The 21,275-nt window shown below is 40.1% G+C and overlaps 1 long non-coding RNA gene and 1 pseudogene across 1 annotated transcript in view; one reads left to right on the top strand and one right to left on the bottom strand.

The window, feature by feature from the left end:
- The window catches only part of LOC110348400 (uncharacterized), a 73,852-nt gene that overhangs the window by 15,389 nt on the left and 37,188 nt on the right, over positions 1-21,275 (bottom strand). The window lies entirely within an intron of this gene.
- LOC101699066 (eukaryotic translation initiation factor 5 pseudogene) lies at positions 5,646-13,379 on the top strand (annotated as a pseudogene).

The following is a 21,275-nucleotide window of genomic DNA, read 5'->3' as shown; positions in this document are numbered from 1 at the left end:
TCTAGAACAGCATACAGAGTCAAGAGAAAGTGTGATTTTTTTTTTCAGCACCTGGGCAATGTTGGGCACCACAGCATAGATAGGAGATATCACCTTATTTAACTCCCCACAGTGAATATCCATTCTCCAAGTTCTATCTGCCAATGTGGAATATACAGATATAGCTTGACATATATATAGCCATCTTGAGTAATAACCACCATGATTTTGCCCCTAAGTAACCCTAGTTGGTTTTTCCTGCATCATCTTCCAGAAAACCATGAACAGATAAAATCTGTAGCATCCTAAGTGGGGCTTTATAACTGAACCTGGCACCAGGGACATGACTGACACTTTGATATTATCTTAAGATAAACCATGAACATTCCAGCCAGGATGAAGTCACTTCTTTCTGAACCCATAAATATGCTTCTCTTTCTGATCCAAATTGTAGGGATCCACTGGTCTTACTGCTGCTCAGAACCACACTTCTGTCAATAAATCTCCAAGTAGATTGCACTCTAAAATCCTAGATCTGTCTGCCTCTCTTTATTTGGTTGTATGACAGCTTGGGGCAGGTCCTTAGACACCAAGACTGAATCATTCTGGAACATGCACAAGTACGCACATATACACATCTCAGCCATTTTCTTCTTCCTTTTAAAAATTGTCCTTTTTCATTAACATATTCCCAATATTATCTTTCAGCTCAGAAAACTCAAAACTGATAATTCTTTTATAGATCACAGCACTCCTGTAGGAGAAAAGAGAGGATGGGGGGACAGGAAGGCAGGGAGGGGAAGGGGAAGTAAAAAATGATTAAGATGTGATATGCATATGTACCAGTTCCCCAAGATGAATGTAAATATTACAAACATATACTGATAAAGAGCTTTTTTTTAAAAGAAGAAAAGAGAGTAATAGGTGAAGGAAAAAAGAATTTCTCAGCTTTAAAACTTCAACTCCTTTCCTTTCACTCGACCAATCAAAGACCTAAAGCCTAAAGTCTTTGAAAGTGGTTTGGGTGGGAGCAGCTTTTGCTGATCTGTTGCTCAGACAGGTTCACAAACAGCCTATGGCATTGTTCCTGCAAAGAACGCAATGTGCTTAACCAGAATGTGAAATAATGTTAAGTTTTAAAGTTTTATTAGTACATGTTTGTAGTATATAATGTCAACATTCCTTGTGTGCAGTTAGTACATGTACATAATACATCTTGATTTCTTTTTCCATTCCCTTTCTCCTCTCTCCCTCTCCCTCCCTCCCTCCATCTCTTGATCCCTTTCCTTTTTTTAGTACATGTTTGCGGTACACACTGTTTACCTTTCTTGGTGGAAGTTGGTACATGTATATAATACATCTTAATTCCTTTTTTTGTCCCCCTTCTCTCCTCTGCCTCCCTCTTCCCTCTATCCCCATTCCCTTTGAGAAAGAACCATTGCCCTATTTCCTATTATCTTTTATTTTGCTCTTTATTTATACTTTAGTCTTCTTCTGTAAAAGAAACCATGCATATTATAGTGATACATGTATATCCATGTTTATAGCCACACAGTGCATAATCAGTGCATAATAGCTTGAAAGCAGATTATATGTCCATCAGCAGATGAGTAGATAAAGGAAATGTGGAATTTATGCACAATGGAGTATTATTCTACCATAAATAAGGATAAACGAGCCATTTGTGGGAAAATGGATGCACCTTGAGACCATAATGTTAAATGAAATAAACCAGACACATAAGCTTAAATAATGTAGAGTTTTGAAAGGGTACAAAGACACAGATTCTGTTTGGTGAATGGGGAAATACAGGAAGATATTGTTATTTAAACTCAACACAGATAACTACCCCAAAAGTGGAAACCAGAGCTTCCAGAATCTTTATCAGACACACAAACTTCTGGAACTCTCTTTTTTGAGATAAGTATTATATCTGCAGAAGAGACTTCCCATTGAGGTGTCTAGTTATCAAATCTTTTTCCTAAGTGGAAACAGATGAAAATAAAAGGCTTTTTAACCCACAAATCACCCTCAAAAATAGGAGTATCCATCCAACCTGCACTCTTGGGATAGCCCATTCTTTGCTGTTTCTTTGCAATAAGTGGTCCCAGAGGAGGCAATTCAATTATTGTACCAGCAAAGGAAAAGGCAACAAATCTTTAACCTAGCCAAAGTGTTCCCACTTTGATTGGTTGACTTTTTCCTTTGAATGTATTTCTCAGGACATCAATACATGTGAGAACTCCTCAATTACTTTACAGAAACAGGAAGTCACAGAAGTGTAGGAAGCAGTTAACAGAAGCAAGTAATGAGAAATGGAGGATTTGTTTCAGGTTCCTTCATGCCATGTGCCTGAGCTGAGCCACAATGAAGAAAAGCCCATAGCAATGGTTAGGAGAGAGTCTCAATCACCTACAGGGCCGAGCCCTCCCTCTGCCCCCTTGTCCCCACTTGTTCCTTTCCTTCCTTTCCATCTGCAACACCATCTCAACACCTCCTCTGACCCCAACATCCTTCACAGCTCTACTTATGTGAAATCTTTTGTATTAAAACCTACAAACCACCCAACTGTAGATTATTTTTCCAATTTCTAGGCTTTGGTAGCTCTATTATCCACCCCTGGCTGAAGGGCCAAAGCTGTTATTTTTGACACCCTTCAGCCAATCCATCAGCATCTGTACTACCACCATTCTAGACTAAGTCAACCTTATCTTTAACATAAACCAAGACATCTGGTAGATTCATGTATCCTCATCTCACTGTAATATGTCCCCCACTTGGCTGCTACATGCTATCTGTAAAGTATGTGAGATCTTGTCAATTCCTCATTCATTCATACATTCATTAAGTAGGTATCTCACTATGTAGTTCAGGCTGATCTTTAACTCACTATGTAGCCTGGGGTGGCCTTGACCCTCCTGCCTCAGCCTCCTGAGTGCTTGGATTACAGGTGTGTACCACCATGCGCATCTAATCCACTGTTTAAAACTTTACGTTAGTTTAGAAAAGTCCCTAATTCTTTATCAAGGCCTTTATTTGTTCTCAACTTCAACTTTTAGCAGGAAGTTTTCTTCTTATTTCTTCCTTTAGCATTTTAAAAATTTTGAAAATACAATTGCATGATTTGAAAATTTAAATTATATAAAAAGCATACTTTTTTGGGATATATTTTGCTCCATTCCTGCATCTACCCATTTTGTCTCAACACATACATAATCACTTTCATTAGTTTGTCACATCTCTGAAGGTCAATGCAAATAAGGATCTCCCCTTTATTCCCTTTTATTACACAATGGTAGCATACTATATATGTTCTGCATTTTGCTGTTCTCATCTAATGTATTTTACTTCTACATCAGAATATAGATCAATTTCTCATTCCTTGTCTACTGCTATGTAGCATTCTATTTTGGGGATGAGCCATAGTTCATTTCACTTGTCCCTTAGCTTGGCTTGTTTCGATCTCTTCCCATTAAAAATAGTTTTGCAATGCTTGGCCTCATGTGAAGGTTCTTTGGTTTGTGTGAAGGCTTACCTCAAAGATAAATTCTCAGAAGTGGGACTGGCAGCCAAAGTGTTAAGTGAATTTTTATTTCTAGTAGATAATATCCAATCATAGCCCATTAAAGTCACTACATTTTATGCTGCTATCGACTTTGCCTGTTTTCCCACAGCTATACCAACTGAGTATATTATCCAATTTTGGTATTTTTGCCAATTTAATGGATAAAAAATGGTATCTCATTGTAATTTTAATTTGTATTTTTCTAATGAGGAATGAAGTTGTGCATCTGTTTATGTGTATAGAGATAATTTAGTCTCTGTGTTCTGCCTTTGCCCATTTTCTATGGTTGTCACCCTTTACTGTCTCAGTTTCTAGGAATACTTTGCGTTTTAGAATGAATATCCCTTTACTGTGATTATTTTGGCACTTGAAGCCCTTAGTGACCTGACCCTTCCTCATTTCTGACCCTTCCTCATTTCTGACCTCTGCTGATTAAACTCTCCATTCCCTGCTCTGGCTCCAGCTAGGACATCCTGTGAGCTCTCTGTGTCCTAAGGCCCCTTTGCAGTCCCTCTATCTGGAATGCTCTTCCCCAGATTATCAACTCCTTATTAGTAAGATCTCAGTTCATAAGTAAGGCTTTTCCTGATCAACCAGTCTGCTGTATGATCCAGCTTTACTTTGTCACATCATTCAAGTTAATTCTTTGTGTAACAATTGCTAGTATTTTCACTTGTTTTAGCTGTCAATTCTCTCCCTATCTGGTAGGTGTGCTCCAAAGAAACAGGGTCTATCCCCAGTGCTTGGAGCAGTGCCTGGCCCATAGTAGACATGTCATACAGATCATGTGATTAATAAAAGCTTTCCTCTTCTCCTTACAGTTATCATTTCCTGTCATATTCCCTAGAATTCAGATTGAAAATAATACTTTTTGTGTACTTGTGTCAAACATTTGGCTAGGTTTTATTTTCCACCTCAGTCAATCTTTCTGGTCACTCTAAGCTTGTCAGCATTATATCAACTTTTATCAGTAAAAATTCTGAGACCCTAATAGACCCCTAAAGAAGTTTTCCTAGAACACATGGTTTGTACATGTGGATCCAATGAGTCCAACAAGTTCAAAGCCCACACTCTTCACATTTCACCATACATTTTACTGTCTGCACGGCACCGACTTGTTCCTGACACATCGAATATGCTCGGTAAATCAAGAGAACCATAATGTTAGAGTTTGACAGGACTTTGGTGATTATCCAGACTTAAGCAATACAGAAAATTAGCAGTAAGTCCAGGATTTAAATCTGCAATCTTGGACTCTTCCTCACTATATCCCAACTTCCTATTATAGTGGTTGTGCCAAGCTTATTCCCACCTCAGGGCCTTTGTACCTGCTAACCTCCATCATGGAATGCATTCCCTTAGATTTTTATATGGTTATTTTGCTGTCATTATTCATGCCTCAGGGCCTATGTCACCTCCTCAGTGAAGCCTTCTTTTACCACATCAACTAAATTGGACACCATTCTTACCTCCCACTCACTATCCCATTTTCTTGCCTATTTTTTTCTGAGTATTTCTCACAATCTGAAATTCTTATATATGTATTTTTTTTTCTTGATTGTATACCTTTCCCACTAGAATATGAGCTCTAGATGGCTCCAGAAGCAACATGAAAAATTCATAAGCTTGGGGAGCTAACCTAGCCTGGTGATTACCCAGCTACTACAGACCATAGCAAGTTACTGGTCTTTCGTTTTCTTATCTCTCGAGTAAGGAAATAGGTGATCTCGATGGCCTTTCACAGTATGATAATTCTATGATATAATAACTTATTCATTGAATTTAGGAATTATTTTCCATGAGGTGAAACTTACCTCTCTAAGTGCTTATCTTTTGGATCTGGAATATGAATCTTTCTAAAAACTATCATACTGACTTCTGGCTTTTAAACAAAATAGCCAGAACATCACTTACTTTCTTACTGAGTCAGAGTTCTCATTCCTAAAAGCAAATATTGTACCTTGTCACAAGCAAAATATTGGGAGCATCAGTTTTTAATTAACTGATATTGCTCCTATGGGTCACATTTTCTCACTTCTTTAAATATTTACTAATAAAGTCAGAGCTAGAACATTCCAGAGGTCGCCAGGTTTGGCGGGCGATGCCAGTGTGGACACGGACGTTGCTGAGTCAGCCCCTCCTGCTGCTCGGCCGCCCCTCGGCTCACTGCCCGCCTCACCGCCCCGGACCCGGTTCCCAGCGCCTCTTCCTCCCAGTCCAGGGCGAGCCGCGATGGGTTTATGTCTTTATTTGACAAAAACAAGCTGTTGCGCAGCCATTGGTACCTGAATGGGGGAAACAGCATACAAGCAAGAAGCTTACAGCCTCAGTGGCGAAAAGTTTTTTAGGTCAGAGACCAAGAACTCTTGCAGTCGTTTATGTCATCCCTTCTCCAGACAGAAGATACCAAAAAGTTGCAATCAAAGATCTCTTTATCTGGGCTGAGGATTTAGCTCAGTGGTTTCGCCGCCTGCTGCTCAAGCTCAAGGACCAGAGTTCGATCCCCGGTACCAAAAAAACCCAAACCAAAACAAGAAAGATTTCTTCATCTTATTGATAAAGTCACTAATAAGCCAAAGTGTATGTCAACGTCAATCTCAGCATTTCAGACCAGTTCTGTCTCTACAGGATACCCCGTCTGATTGCCACGGTTGAGGGCGAGGGAAATGGAATCAAGACAGTTAGAGTCAAGTGATTGACCTTGCAAAGGCGCTTAATCGGCTTCCAGCGTATCCCACCAAATACTTTGGTTGTGAGCTGGGAGCACAGGCCCAGTCTGATGTAAAGAATGACCGTTACATTGTCAGTGGACTTCATGAGTTGAATAAGCTTCAAGAATTGTTGAATGGATTCATTAAAAAGTTTGTTCTCCACAGAACATGCCTAATCACCCCTCTGCAGACAGGCAGGTGTGTGCACGCCCTACCGAGGTCCTGAGTCATGAGGAAGACCCCAAATCACCCCGCTGCAGACAGGCAGCCACCTGATTCCACACTACAAAGACGCAGAGGACACCAGACCACCAGACCAAGGTACTGAGTCCCGCTGTTCCCGGCCCAGAGGTAGGGGCTTCTGAGCCGTCGTCCCACTGCTCCTGGTCCACAGGAAGGGACTTCCTGGTCACCATCCCTCCCGCTGCTCCCAGCCCAGAGGAAAGGGCTTTTGGGCCACCTTCTGTCCTGCTGCTCCTGGCCCAGAGGAAGGGACTTCCAGGCCACCATCCCTCTGGCTGCTCCCAGCCCACAGGAAAGGGCTTTGGGGTCACCATCCCTACCACTGCTCCTGGCCCCTGTCCCACCTCACCCAGCTCAGAGGAGGTAATCCGTGCAGGTGTCAACAGCCCACTGCCCCCCCAGTTGAAATGAGAAAACATGTAAATAAGTCTCAAAACCAGACTTCCAGATCACCTACAGCAACCACAAAGGGAAAGGAGATGGAACACTCTGATACTAAACCACCTGGACCCTCTGAACTGGCAACAAAAGGGGATCTGGAAAAAATGAAATCAGAAATAATTTCTCAGATAACAGGAGAAATTGTGCCCCTAGTGCAAGACATGATTAATAAATCTAGAGAGGAGCTCAGGAACATGATGGAATCCCAACATAAGAAACAAATGGAATCCATAAAACAGATGCAAATAGATTTCCAGGACATGAAAAACTCCACTGAAAGTCTACACAGCAGAATGAGCCAATGTGAGGACAGAATTTCAGATATAGAAGATAAGATTGCAATTAATGACCAGGGAAAGAAAAATTGCTTCAAAATTATAAGGGAACATGAGAAATCAATCCAGCAGCTGCTAGATGATGCAAAGAAGAATAACATAAGACTGATTGGGCTCAATGAAGAAACAGGAGAGAGTGGAGATGACATAAAAAAATCTCTTCCCAGAAATAATGGCAGAAAACTTCCCAAGCAGGGGAAAAGAACTTGACATACAGATAAGTGAGGCATATAGGACTCCAAATAGCCTTGATCAAAAAAAAAAAAACCTACACATAGGCTTGTAATTGTTAAGATTCCAGAAACACAACAGAAGAACAAAGTTTTCCAAGCAGTCAGAGAAAAGAAACAAATCACATACAAAGGAAAGCCCATCAGAATCACAGCAGACTTCTCAACACAAACCATCAAGGCAAGAAGAGCTTGGAGTGACATATTCCAAGCCCTAAAAGAAAACAGCCTCCAACCCAGATTGATGTGCCCTGCAAAACTATTTTTCAAAATGGATGGAGAAATAAGATACTTTCATGACAAAGAGCACCTTAGGAACTTTGTGAATACCAAACCAGCACTCCAAAGAATTTTACACAATATCCTAGGAACAGACATTGAGAATCACAACTCCAGGAAGCAAAGCAGAATGAACCCATCAGGCATGACAAGAAATTAAATGTAAAGGGGGAGAACCCAACAAAAAGAAAAAGTCATGGCAATGACAAGTCAATACGTTTCAGTTATAACCATCAATGTTAATGGTCTCAACTCACCAATCACAAGAAATAGACTGGCAGAATGGGTCAAGAAGCAAAATCCAACAATATGCTGCATACAAGAAACACACTTAATTCAAAAGGAAACTCATAGACTGAAAGTTAAAGGGTGGAAAACAATACTCCATGTGACAGGAACCTGAAAAAAAGCAGGAGTACCTATCCTCTTTGCAGATCAAGTAGATTTCAAACCAACACTGATTAAGAGAGATGAAGAAGGACACTACATCCTTGTAAAGGGAACAATCCAAGAGGAAGAGATGACAATCATAAATATCTATGCACCAAACACTAGTGCGCCCAGCTATATAAAACAAATACTAGCGGACATGAAAAGTCATATACGCACTAATACAATTGCAGTGGGGGACCTCAACACCCCACTGTCACAAATAGATAGATCAACTAGACCAGAAAGAAGTAATGAAATACTAGAACTCAATTGAACTCCTGAACAAATGAACTTCACAAATGTTTACAGAGTCTTCCACCCCACAAAATCAGAATACACATTCTTCTCAGCTGCACATGGGTCATTCTCTAAAATAGACCACATACTCACACATAGAACATGTTTAAGTAAGTGCAAAGGAATTGAAGTTATCCCCTGTATATTATCAGACCATAGTGTGATGAAATTGGAGATCCATAGCAAAAGAAACTCAAAAAATTTCATAAACACGTGGAAATTGAACAACACACTTCTGAATAACCAATGGGTCACAGAGGAAAGTAAAGAAGAAATCAGACAGTTCCTTCAATTAAATGACAATGACAATAAAACATATTGGAATCTATGGGACACAAAGCAGTCTTATGAGGGAAATTCATAGCAGTGAATAGGCATATTAGGAAAACAGAACGAGCCCAATTAAACAACCTGATGCTGAACCTCAAGCTTCTAGAAAAAGAAGAGCAGGAGAACTCCAAAGCTCATACAAGGGAAGAAATTATAAAGATCAGAGGAGAAATCAATGCAATGGAGACTAAGAGAACGATACAAAAAATCAATGAAGCCAAGAGTTGGTTCTTTGAAAGAATCAACAAAATTGACAAACCTTTAGCCAACCTTATCAGAAAAAGGAAAGAAAAGGCCCAAATCCATGCAATTAGGAATGAAAAGGGTGAAATGACAACAGACCCAGCAGAAATCCAGAGGGTCATCAATACCTACTTCCAGAACCTATACGCCAATAAGATGGACAACACAGAAGAAATGGACAGATTCCTAGATACATATGAATTACCAAAGTTGAACGAAGAAGACCTAAAAACTCTGAACAACCCAATATCTACCAATGAAATTGAAAATGTAATTAAAAACTTAGCAACTAAGAAAAGCCTGGGTCCTGATGGCTTCACTGCTGAATTCTACAAGACATTTAGAGTGGAATTGCTGCCACTACTGTTGAAACTCTTCAATGAAATTGAAAGGGAAGCAATACTCCCAAATTCATTCCTGGAAGCAAGCATCACCTTGATCCCCAAAGCAGAGAAAGACCCAACTGAAAAAGACAACTATAGGCCAATCTCACTAAGGAACATAGATGCAAAAATCCTTAATAAGATACTGGTAAACAGAATGCAAAAGGTCATCAAGAAGATCATACACCCTGATCAAGTGGAATTCATCCCAGGGATGCACGGATGGTTCAATATACGAAAATCAATTAATGTAATACACTGTATCAATAGAGCCAAGGACAAAAACCATATGATTATCTCCATAGATGCAGAAAAAGCATTTGACAAAATCCAACATGCATTTATGATAAAAACCCTACACAAAATTGGAATAGATGGTCTCTACCTCAACCTGATAGAAGCCATCTATGAAAAACCAACAGCCAATATCATACTAAATGGTCAAAAACTGAAATCCTTCACACTAAAATCAGGAACAAGTCAAGGATGTCCACTATCACCACTCTTGTTCAATAGAGTTCTGGAAACATTAGCCATGGCAATTAGACAAGAGAAAGAAATAAAAGGAATAAAGATAGGTAATGAAGAAGTCAAATTGTCATTATTTGCAGATGACATGATCCTCTACATAGAAGACCCCAAGAACTCCACCAAAAGTCTTCTAGACGTAATAACCAAATTCAGTCAAGTAGCTGGTTACAAGGTCAACACACAAAAATCAATAGCTTTCCTCTACACCAATGACAGACTCACTGAGAGAGAAATAGGGCAAATAATTCCTTTCACAATAGCATCCAAAAAACTGAAATACCTAGGAATCATCCTAATGAAAGAAATCAAAGACCTCTTCTCTGAAAACTATGGCACTCTGAAAAGAGAGATTGGAGATGATATCAGAAAATGGACAGACATCCCCTGCTCCTGGGTAGGAAGGATTAATATAGTGAAAATGGCCATACTTCCAAAACTGCTATATAGATTTAATGCAATTCCAGTTGAAATCCCAACAGCATACTTCATAGACCTCGAGAAAACAATCCAAAAATTCATTTGGAACAAGAAGAGACCCAGATCAGCAAAAGCAATTCTAGGTAACAGAGACATGGCAAGGGGGTATCACAATCCCCAACCTGCAACTATACTACAAAGCTACTGTGATAAGAACAGCATGGTACTGGCAAAGAAACAGACTTGAGGACCAGTGGAACAGATTAGAAGATGCAGAAACAACGCCAGACACAGTCAGCCATCTCATCTTTGATAAAGGAGCCAAACACCCTCACTAGAGGAAAGATAGCCTCTTTAATAAATGGTGCTGGACAAATTGGGCTTCAACTTGCCAAAGATTAAAACTAGACCTATATCTCTCACCATGCACTAAACTAAAATCAAAATGGATTAAAGATCTAAATATTAAAATAGAAACTCTGAACCAGTTTTAACAGAGGTTAGGTAGAACCCTTGAAGACATCAGTGTAGGAAAAGATTTTATGAAAAAAACCTCAGTTGCCCGTGAACTAGCACAAACAATCAACAAATAGGATCTCTTCTTATTGAAAAGCTTCTGCACAGCAAGAGAAACCACCAGCAATGTGAAGAGACAACCCACAATGTGGGAAAAAATCTTCACCTGCTCTTCCTCAGACAAAGGTCTACTATCTCAAATCTATAAAGAACTTCAAAAGATCAGACCTCCCAAATTTAAAGACCCAATCCAAAAATGGGCATCTGAAATGAACAGACATTTCTCAGACAAAGAAGCAGAAACAGAAAATAAATACATGAAAAAATGTTCAACATCACTGGTCATTCAAGAGATGCAAATGAAAACAACACTGAGATTCCACTTCACTCCAGAAAGAATGGCTGCTATCATGAAATCAACCAATAAGAAATGCTGGTGGGGCTGTGGGGAAAGAGGAACCCTACTCCACTGCTGGTGGGAGTGTAGACTGGTGCAAGCACTGTGGAAATCAGTATGGAGATACCTCAAACAACTAGGACTGAAAGTCCCTTTTGACCCTGCTATTCCACAGCTGGGGATCTTCCCCAAAGAATTAAAAGAATCATACCACAGTGATATATGTGCACCCGTGTTCATAGCAGCAGAGTTTGTGATAGATAAAACTTGGAAACAGCCCAAATGCCCACCAACTGGAGACTGGATAAAGAAAATGTGCTTTTTTAATAAAATGGAGTACTACTCAGCCATCAAAAATGAGAAATTAGAGACATTTATAGCTAAGTGGATGCACATTGAGGCAATACTGTTAAGTGAAATAAATAGGACACACATGTATAAATACCAAATAGTTTCTCTGGTGTGAGAACCTGAAAGTGTAAATAAGGACTAAATGTATAATAGGTAATGTGAAATAGGAAGAAAAGGAACAAAGGGGAAGGAAGTGGGAGGGCTAGGGGAAAGGATAGAAGGGAATGGGATTAATATGAGAAAATGGAAAACTAGGAACAAAATCTTTGTAAATAGGGAGGACTGGAGGGGTTGAAGGGAGGGCTGGGCAAGGGTGAAAAATAAGAACCAAGAGAGACTATGTAAAGGTACAAATTTCCAATGATGAATGTCATTATATTGTATACCTAAAATGTACCAATGATTAGAATGAATAATCGATAATGTAAAATAGGAAGAAAAGGTCCAAAGGGGTAGGGGTAGTGGGAGGGGCAGGGGAAAGGAAAGAAGGGAAAGGAAAAATGATGAGAAATGGAAAAAATGGAAATAAAGTCTTTGTAAATAGGGAAGGGTGGAGGGGGTGAAGGGAGGGGTAGGAATGGGGAAAAAATAAGAACCAAGATGCATCATGGAAAGGTACAATTCCCAATGAGAAATGTAATTGTGTTGTATACCTACAATGTACCAATAAAAGAATTTAATACAAAAAAAAAATTTTTTCTTCTCTGTCCTGGGTGTGAGAATCCTGAAACAGATCTGCGTGTGAATCCAAAGAAACAAACAGTAGGTAATTCTTGTAAAGCCTGTGGCTATCGAGGCATGCTTGACACATATCATAAACTGTGCACATTCATTCTCAAAAACCTACCTGAGAATAGTGACAGTGGTACAGGAAAGAAGGAAAAGGAAAAGAAAAATTGAAAGGGCTGAGACAAGGAAAATGGCTCTGTTTCCAGCAGTGAGACACTGCCCCCACCACCCCAAATGAAATCAGTCCTCCCCCACATGCTGTGGAAGAGGAGGAAGATAAAGGCTGGGGGGAGGATAAAACTGAGGCAGCTCAGAGGCGCAGAATGGATGAAATCAGTGACCCTGCAAAAGTCCTGACAGTGATGATTTGGAAAGAACTGCAGAAGAGTGTGTGAATATCCTCTTTGATTTTGTTAAGAAAAAGATAGAAGAGCGCATTATTGACTCATCTGACAAAGAAATTGTTGCTGAAGCAGAAAGACTAGATGTAAAAGCCATGGGCCCTCTTGCTCTGATAGAAGTTCTTCTTAATGAGAAGATTAGAGAACAAATTAAGAAATACAGGCTCCATTTCCTCCAATTCTGTCACAACAACAAAAAAGCTCAGCAGTACCTTCTTCATGGCCTGGAGTGTGTGGTGGCGATGCATCAAGCTCAGCTCCTCTCCAAGATCCTGCATATCTTGAAGGAGATGGACGATGCAGACCTTTTGGAAGAGGAAGTCATCATCAGGTGGTAGGAAAAGGCCTCTAAGAAGTACGTTTCAAAAGAACTTGCCAAAGAGATTCATGTCAAAGCGGAGCCATTTATAAAATGGTTGATGGAGGTGGAGGAAGAATCTTCTGCTGGTGAAGAAGATGATGAAGATGAGAGCATTGAGGTGGTTTATTTGAAGACTGCCAGTGCACCGAAAGTTGAAACTGTGAAGTCTGACAACAAGGATGACGACAGTGACATCAACACCATTTAAAAAGAAGGATGTGACCTATCTAACAGTGTAATGCTGCAAATTATTCATTATCAGCCAGAAGTGCAACATGTATGTGCAGAAGCTAAAATGGCTTAACATCATGCTACACTTTGTACTTAAAATCTTTTGCTGGGGCCAGGGATTTAGCTCAGTGGTTCCACCGTCTGTAATTAAGCCCAGTGAGACATCTAGGGAGTCCGTACACATCAGTGAGCAGATGTAGTTTGCTTACTTACAGCATGTTTCTTTTGGAAAAACTAGTGGTGGCCATATTTGGATCATATTTATACAGTTAAAAAAATAAAGATTTGATTTTGGTAATTCTTCAGATTTTGGGCTCTGAATGACACTAAGTAATTGGCTCCTGTTTAAAGTGTTGCACCATCATTTATCCTATTGGGTCCTTGGAACCTGGTAGGTTCTACTAAGCACTGAGACGTAAACACAGACTAACTTGGAATTACTTTATTCAGCCTTTTAGAAAGACAGCACTTTCAATGTTTGACCTCTAGTCCCTCAAATCAGCATATAATAATTCTGGGGTAGACCGATAATCAGATGACAGTTCAACATCTTAACTAAGAAATAAAAATGACCGAGTGTCCTATAAATAATTTCTAAGAGCAAGTTTTGAAACTTGGAATTGTGATTTTTCAGTTCATGTACACTTGCCCCAGTTGTAGTCTTCAGTGTGGATTGCACGTTGGGATGAGCCAGGGGAATTATAAATTTGCAAACAAGTGTTCTGTGTGTATGTAGTGGTTGTACTGAAAAAATTCAGACTTTAGGTGTGATTAAATCTTACGATTTTTGTTTGGGGGAAACAGATGCACTTAATCTAGCCAAAGCTGAGCATAGTTTTTCAGCTTTTATCCTTAAGATTTAAATTATAATTTCAAAATATTTAGACATATTGTATCCTGTGTTGAGTGGGGTTTTTTTTCTTTAATGCCTTTTATTTCTGTAAGCTTTAGGCATTTTATATTTTGGTTGCTATTTTGCCAAAATAAGTGTTACTTTGTGTTAAGCCTGACACCTGCCCCCTCCCATGTCTTAATTAAAGAGAAATGAAGTTTAAAGCATACTTGTAAGGGAGAGCCATATTTTGGGGTAAGAATTTTGAGGTGTTCATTTCTCATTAAATACAGCCAGGCACTGGGAATCTGGACAGTGGCCACTGAATGTGGGTAACTGGGCCATAGCCACGTGAACTTGGTTCCTGTTAGCTGATGAAGACTCGCTTGATGGGGTCTCAACCATGTTTGAGTAACCCTTTAAGAGAAAGCTTGCATTTGTTCCTTCTCACAGAATGAACTCTGGGAATCGAGTACATGTGGTTAATTCTGTGTGGAGCACTGGCTCACATTATTCGCCTGTTACTTTGTGATCCATCTCACAGATCTTAATAAACAAATGTGTATGTAAATGTTTTTCACATTGAAATTATATAGATATTTGATAAAAATAAAGTCTTGTTAGCTTGCTGTTTTAAGGGATTGGCACTTAACGATCTTGGTGGAGAGAATTGCTCTCCATCCGCCCCTGACACGTTCCGGGAGTGGAGCAGGAGCTGATTGCTTCAGGGAGTGTGCCCGCTGGGAGGAGGTGCTCTCAAAGACTCACATCCTGCCACCTGGGCCTCGGATTCTTTGCTGCAAGGCCCACTGTGCGCTCACCGTACTAGTGCCAGGCTGCTGCAGCTTCCACTCAAAGGAAACATGTTGGGGCTTATACCTGTTGCAGTCTGGGGCCAAACTTCAGTGTGATTGGAAATAGTCCTGATCTTATTCACAGTTTATCATAATAGAGTAATCCTTTGTTTTGCTCTAATGGGTTGTCTTAAATTATTTTTCTATTTAAAATGACATTACATGATTAAAACACTGAAAAATAAAAAAAATGTTTACTAATATTTGATTGGATGATGGACATCATCAATACTACAGTATTGAATTTGGGTTTTTGTCTTTTTAAACAGAATATTGAATTTCATTCTACCAGACAGTTAACTTGTGAATCAGCTTGATCTTTTAAGAGATATTTTTAAGCCTTGCTAGTGTAGCTTGACTTTAAGTTTAGATTAGCCCTCTCCTAACATGTGGCCTTCCTGGGCTCTCTACTGACTGCTGGAGTGTCTAGTGAAGATCTATCCATCTGAATGATGACAATTTAAATAAATATCTCCTGGGCCTGTGTGAATTTCACCAAGTGTTTAGATCACAGCACCCTATTGGCTATTCATTCCCTATTAGCTCTTTCCTGAGACTCATGGTGTCCTGTCCCACAAAATCATAGCTTAATATTCACCTCAAGACTTATAGGGACCTCTAAACTGATACTTAGTTATTTCTCTGCAAAGTTTTCTCCAGTTTCTTGCCCACAAGTTCCAACCATCTCAGTAGCCCTGACTCTTGAGTTCTGCCATCTTGGCTCAGAAGAGGGCCATCCTCTGAGAACCCCCTCTCAGTACCTTGGTGGGTAAAGTTCCTCCAGGCAAAATGTAGGGCAGTTGAGGGGTTTGTTTCCCTTCTCTCAAGAATCGCATTCCTGTCTAAAGTCTGAAAATAATTATTTCACATATTATTTCTTGTTTAAGAGTTGATTACAACAGGAAGAATAACTGTTACTAGTTATTTCACAATGCCTAGAAATGGAAGTTGGCTCCTGGGTGACTTTGAGGTATAGAAAGTCCATTTGTCCCAAAACAAAATGGCTCAAGGTGCTATAGATTTTTATGCTTTTCCTTGGAAAGAATATGATGATTTGTGAAATTCAAAGAAACTCAAAAGTTACAACTAAACTATTATTATAACTAGCTATACCTAGCCAAAAATGAAAACAAAAAACTAGTCAGAGTAGGGGATTTAAATCAGTGGCACTGTGCCTGACTTGCAAGCACAAGGTCCTGAGTTCAATCCCTGGTACCAAAAAAACCAAAAACCAAAAAACTAGACAGAGCCCTGGCATAACTCACTGAGTCACTGAGTATCAGAATTAAAATAATAGCCAATGGCCTGGGATGACTGATGAAGTTAGCCTTAATTTCCTTCTTGGAGATATCCTTGAAGCCAAGTTCTATTTTAAATTGATTTGGTAAACTGGTAACTGAAAGGATTTCTGTGGTAATTCCTTTTCCAAAGCCAAGGATCCTTTTGTGACACAAATAAAACTTTCTAAACTTTTTGTTAATGTAAACTTTCATATACTTTGTTGGTGTAATGTGTTCTGTGAGGAATTTGTTTGCTAAGGCTGAGTGGGGCTGTGGATGTATATTTGGGAAATGAATAAGGAAGGCGTTTGCTTGTGTCATGTCATAAACCCTGTCGGCCTGGGTAGAAGCCATGAGGTTTTAGAATTATATTTTGAATGAGAAGATAATACCATATCCAGGATGGGAAATCCCTGGATTGAAAAAAAAAATAGGCAGCCAGTACACTAATTTCTGCTGTTATTTGCTCCCTGGGTAACAGAGAGCTTCATAGAACACTTTTCAAGAACCTGGAAAGAAATCTACCAGGTCATGTCTCTGACATGGAAATTCACTTGTTTATTTATTTATTCTTACAATAAATTGAATATTCACTGTATACCAGGTGCTGTTGTAGGTGCTAGGGACACATCAGCAGACAGCAGATGGCCTTTCTGAGACTTAAACTCTGGAGGGGTGGTTATGAAACAAATAATACACCAAAAGATAGACTAAGGTTGTTAGAGAATGAGAGGATATGAGTGGTCTCTGTTACAAGCACGGCTGGTGAGAATTTCCTTTTACATATATAGGAAGGGGGCACCCAAACAGAGTTTACTGTAGCAGGGACCAAACAAAAGTGAAAGCTAGGGGAAGCTGGGTATACCTGTGAGGAAACAAGGAATGCGAAGGCCTGGGGTGGGAGTAGCATTTTGGGGGTGTGCTGAGAACTCAAAAAGAGATCACAAAGTGAGGATGAAATATAGTGCAGGTGCCACGTCAGGGTAAGAAATGAGGATAGAAGGGTTGAAGAGCAGCCAGAACAGGTAGTCTTGTAGGCCATGGGAAAGACTTTAGATTTTATTCTGAATTAAATAGGAAGCCATTGGAAAGTGTTGAGGTGCAGGACACAACCTTACATTTTAAAAGTTCACTCTGGCAGCTGCATAGAGAAGAATCTGACATGAGAAGATCAATGAAGAGCTCTTGCAATAGTACTTATGACATGGGAAAGGGATTTAGCTCAGTGGTGCCATGGCCTGCCTCACAAGCTCAAGATCCTGAGTTCAATCCCTGGTACAAAAAAAAAGAAGGAAAAATAGTATTGATGAGAGATGATGTTGGTTTATGCTAGGATGGCCTAACCATCAACAGAGTTGATAAGAAAGGGAAAGAATCTGGATGCAATTCAAACAATAATCTGACTATATATGCTAATGGACTAGGTGTGAGCAAAACGAAATCAAGGATAATACTAGTTTTTTGGCACAAGCAACTGGAAGAATGTTAGTACCATTCTTGTTAGGAAAGGAAATTGAGGCAGTAAGAATCAGGTTGGTGAGATTTGGCAGGGAAAATCAAGAATTCTACTATAAATTCTCATGTTTGTTCCTAGATTTCCAAGAGGAGAGCTAGGATGGCAAAAGAATACACAGGCCAGGAGTTCTGGGGAACAGTCTAAATGAAAGGTACAAATTGAAAATCATCAGTATAGAAATAATAATTAAAGGTCACGCGGAACATGCTGAATCAGCCCACTGCAGACAGGCAGGTCTGTGCACACCCTGCCGAGGTCCCAAGTTGCGACAAATCAGCCCGCTGCAGACAGGCAGGTCTGTGCACACCCTGCTGAGGTCCTGAGTCAAACAGAACATGCTGAATCAGCCCACGCTCTGGCAACAATCCACTGGAACCCCCCCCCCCGCCCCGCTCCTCTGTACAGCCACCTGGTTCCACACTACAAAGATGCAGAGGACACGGGACCACCAGACCAAGGTAAGGAGCCCCGCTGCTCCCAGCCCAGAGGTAGGGGCTTCTGAGCCACCATCCCACTGCTCCTGGTCCAGAGGAAGGGGCTTCCTGGACACCATCCCTCCGGCTGCTCCTAGCCCAGAGGAAAGGGCTTTTGGGCCACCTTCTGTCCCACTGCTCCTGGCCCAGAGGAAGGGGCTTCTGGGCTACCATCCCTCCCACCACTCCCAGCCCAGAGGTAGGGGCTTCTGAGCCACAAACCCACTGCTCCTGGTCCAGAGGAAGGGGCTTCCCGGCCACCATCCCTCCTGCTACTCCCAGACCACAGGAAAGGGCTTTTGGGCCACCATCCCTACTGCTGCTCCCAGCCCCTGTCCTAACTCTCCCAGCTCAGAGGAGGTAATCTGTGCAGGCGCTAACAGCCCCGCGCCCCAGTCGAAATGAGAAAACATGTAAATAAGTCTCAAAACCAGACTTCCAGATCACCTACAGCAACCCCAAAGGGAAATGAGATGGAACACTCTGATACTCAACCACCTGGACCCACTGAAATGGCAACAAAAGGGGATCTGGAAAAAATGAAATCAGAAATAATTTCTCAGATAACAGGAGAAATTGTGCCCCTAGTGCAAGACATGATTAATAAATCTAGAGAGGAGCTCAGGAACATGATGGAATCCCAACATAGGAAACAAATGGAATCCATAAAACAGATGCAAACAGATTTCAGGGAGTTCAAAAACTCCATTGAAAGTCTACACAGCAGAATGAGCCAATGTGAGGACAGAATTTCAGATATAGAAGATCAGATTGCAATTAGTGACCAGGAAAAGAAAAATTGCTTCAAAATTATAAAGCAACATGAGAAATCAATCCAGCAGCTGCTAGATGATGCAAAGAAGAATAAAATAAGACTGATTGGGCTCAATGAAGAAACAGGAGAGAGTGGAGATGACATAAAAAAATCTCTTCCCAGAAATAATGGCAGAAAACTTCCCAAGCAGGGGAAAAGAGCTTGACATACAGATAAGTGAGGCATATAGGACTCCAAATAGCCTTGATCAAAAAAAAATCTACACATAGGCATATAATCGTGAAGATTCCAGAAACACAACAGAAGAACAAAGTTCTCCAAGCAGTCAGAGAAAAGAAACAAATCACATACAAAGGAAAGCCCATCAGAATCACAGCAGACTTCTCAACACAAACCATCAAGGCAAGAAGAGCTTGGAGTGACATATTCCAAGCCCTCAAAGAAAACAGCCTCTAACCCAGATTGACGTACCCTGCAAAACTATCTTTCAACATGGATGGGGAAATAAGATACTTTCATACAAAGAGCACCTTAGGAACTTTGTGAATACCAAACCAGCACTCCAAAGAATTTTACACAATATCCTAGGAACAGACATTGAGGATCACAACCCCAGGAAGCAAAGCAGAAGGAACCCATAAAGGGGGAGAACCCAACAAAAAGAAAAAGTCATGGCAATGACAAGTCAATACGTTTCAGTTATAACCATCAATGTTAATGGTCTCAACTCACCAATCACAAGAAATAGACTGGCAGAATGGGTCAAGAAGCAAAATCCAACAATATGCTGCATACAAGAAACACACTTAATGCAAAAGGAAACTCATAGACTGAAAGTTAAAGGGTGGAAAACAATACTCCATGTGACAGGAACCCAAAAAAAAGCAGGAGTAGCTATCCTCTTTGCAGATCAAGTAGATTTCAAACCAACACTGATTAAGAGAGACAAAGACACTACATCCTTGTAAAGGGAACAATCCAAGAGGAAGAGATGACAATCATAAATATCTATGCAACAAACACTAGTGTGCCCAACTATATAAAACAAATACTAGTGGACATGAAAAGTCATATATGCACTAATACAATTGCAGTGGGGGACCTCAACACCCCACTGTCACAAATAGATAGATCAACTAGACTAAAAATAATGAAATACTAGAATTCAATCGAACTCTTGAACAAATGAACTTAACAGATGTTTACAGAGTCTTCCACCCCACAAAGTCAGCATACACATTCTTCTCAGCTGCAGATGGGTCATTCTCTAAAATAGACCACATACTCACACATAGAACATGTTTAAGTAAGTGCAAAGGAATTGAAGTTATCCCCTGTATATTATCAGACCATAGTGCGATGAAAGTGGAGATCCATAGCAAAAGAAACAAAAAATTTTATAAACATGTGGAAATTGAACAACACACTTCTGAATAACCAATGGGTCACAGAGGAAAGTAAAGAAGAAATCAGACAGTTCCTTCAATTAAATGACAATGACAATACAACATATTGGAATCTATGGGACACAATGAAAGCAGTCTTATGAGGGAAATTCATAGCAGTGAATAGGCATATTAGGAAAACAGAATGAGCCCAATTAAACAACCTGATACTGAACCTCAAGCTTCTAGAAAAAGAAGAGCAGGACAACCCCAGAACTCATACAAGGGAGGAAATTATAAGATCAGAGGAGAAATCAATGCAATGGAGACTAAGAGAATGATACAAAAAATCAATGAAGCCAAGAGTTGGTTCTTCAAAAGAATCAACAAAATTGACAAACCCTTAGCCAACCTTATCAGAAAAAGGAAAGAAAAGGCCCAAATCCATGCAATTAGGAATGAAAAGGGTGAAATGACAACAGACCCAGCAGAAATCCAGAGGATCATCAATACCTACTTCCAGAACCTATATGCCAATAAGATGGACAACACAGAAGAAATGGACAGATTCCTAGATACATATGAATTACCAAAGTTGAACGAAGAAGACCTAAAAATTCTGAACAACTCAATATCAACCAATGAAATTGAAAATGTAATTAAAAACTTATCAACTAAGAAAAGCCCGGGCCCTGATGGCTTCACTGCTGAATTCTACAAGACATTTAGAGAGGAACTGCTGCCACTACTGTTTAAAC

Source organism: Heterocephalus glaber, unplaced genomic scaffold, assembly GCF_053883595.1.
Source record: "Heterocephalus glaber isolate CG9 unplaced genomic scaffold, H.glaber_assembly_v1.0 deba00001442, whole genome shotgun sequence".
NCBI lineage: Eukaryota > Metazoa > Chordata > Mammalia > Rodentia > Bathyergidae > Heterocephalus > Heterocephalus glaber.
The sequence above is the reverse complement of the archived record's forward strand: the minus strand, read 5'-3'. Positions and strand labels throughout refer to the sequence as shown.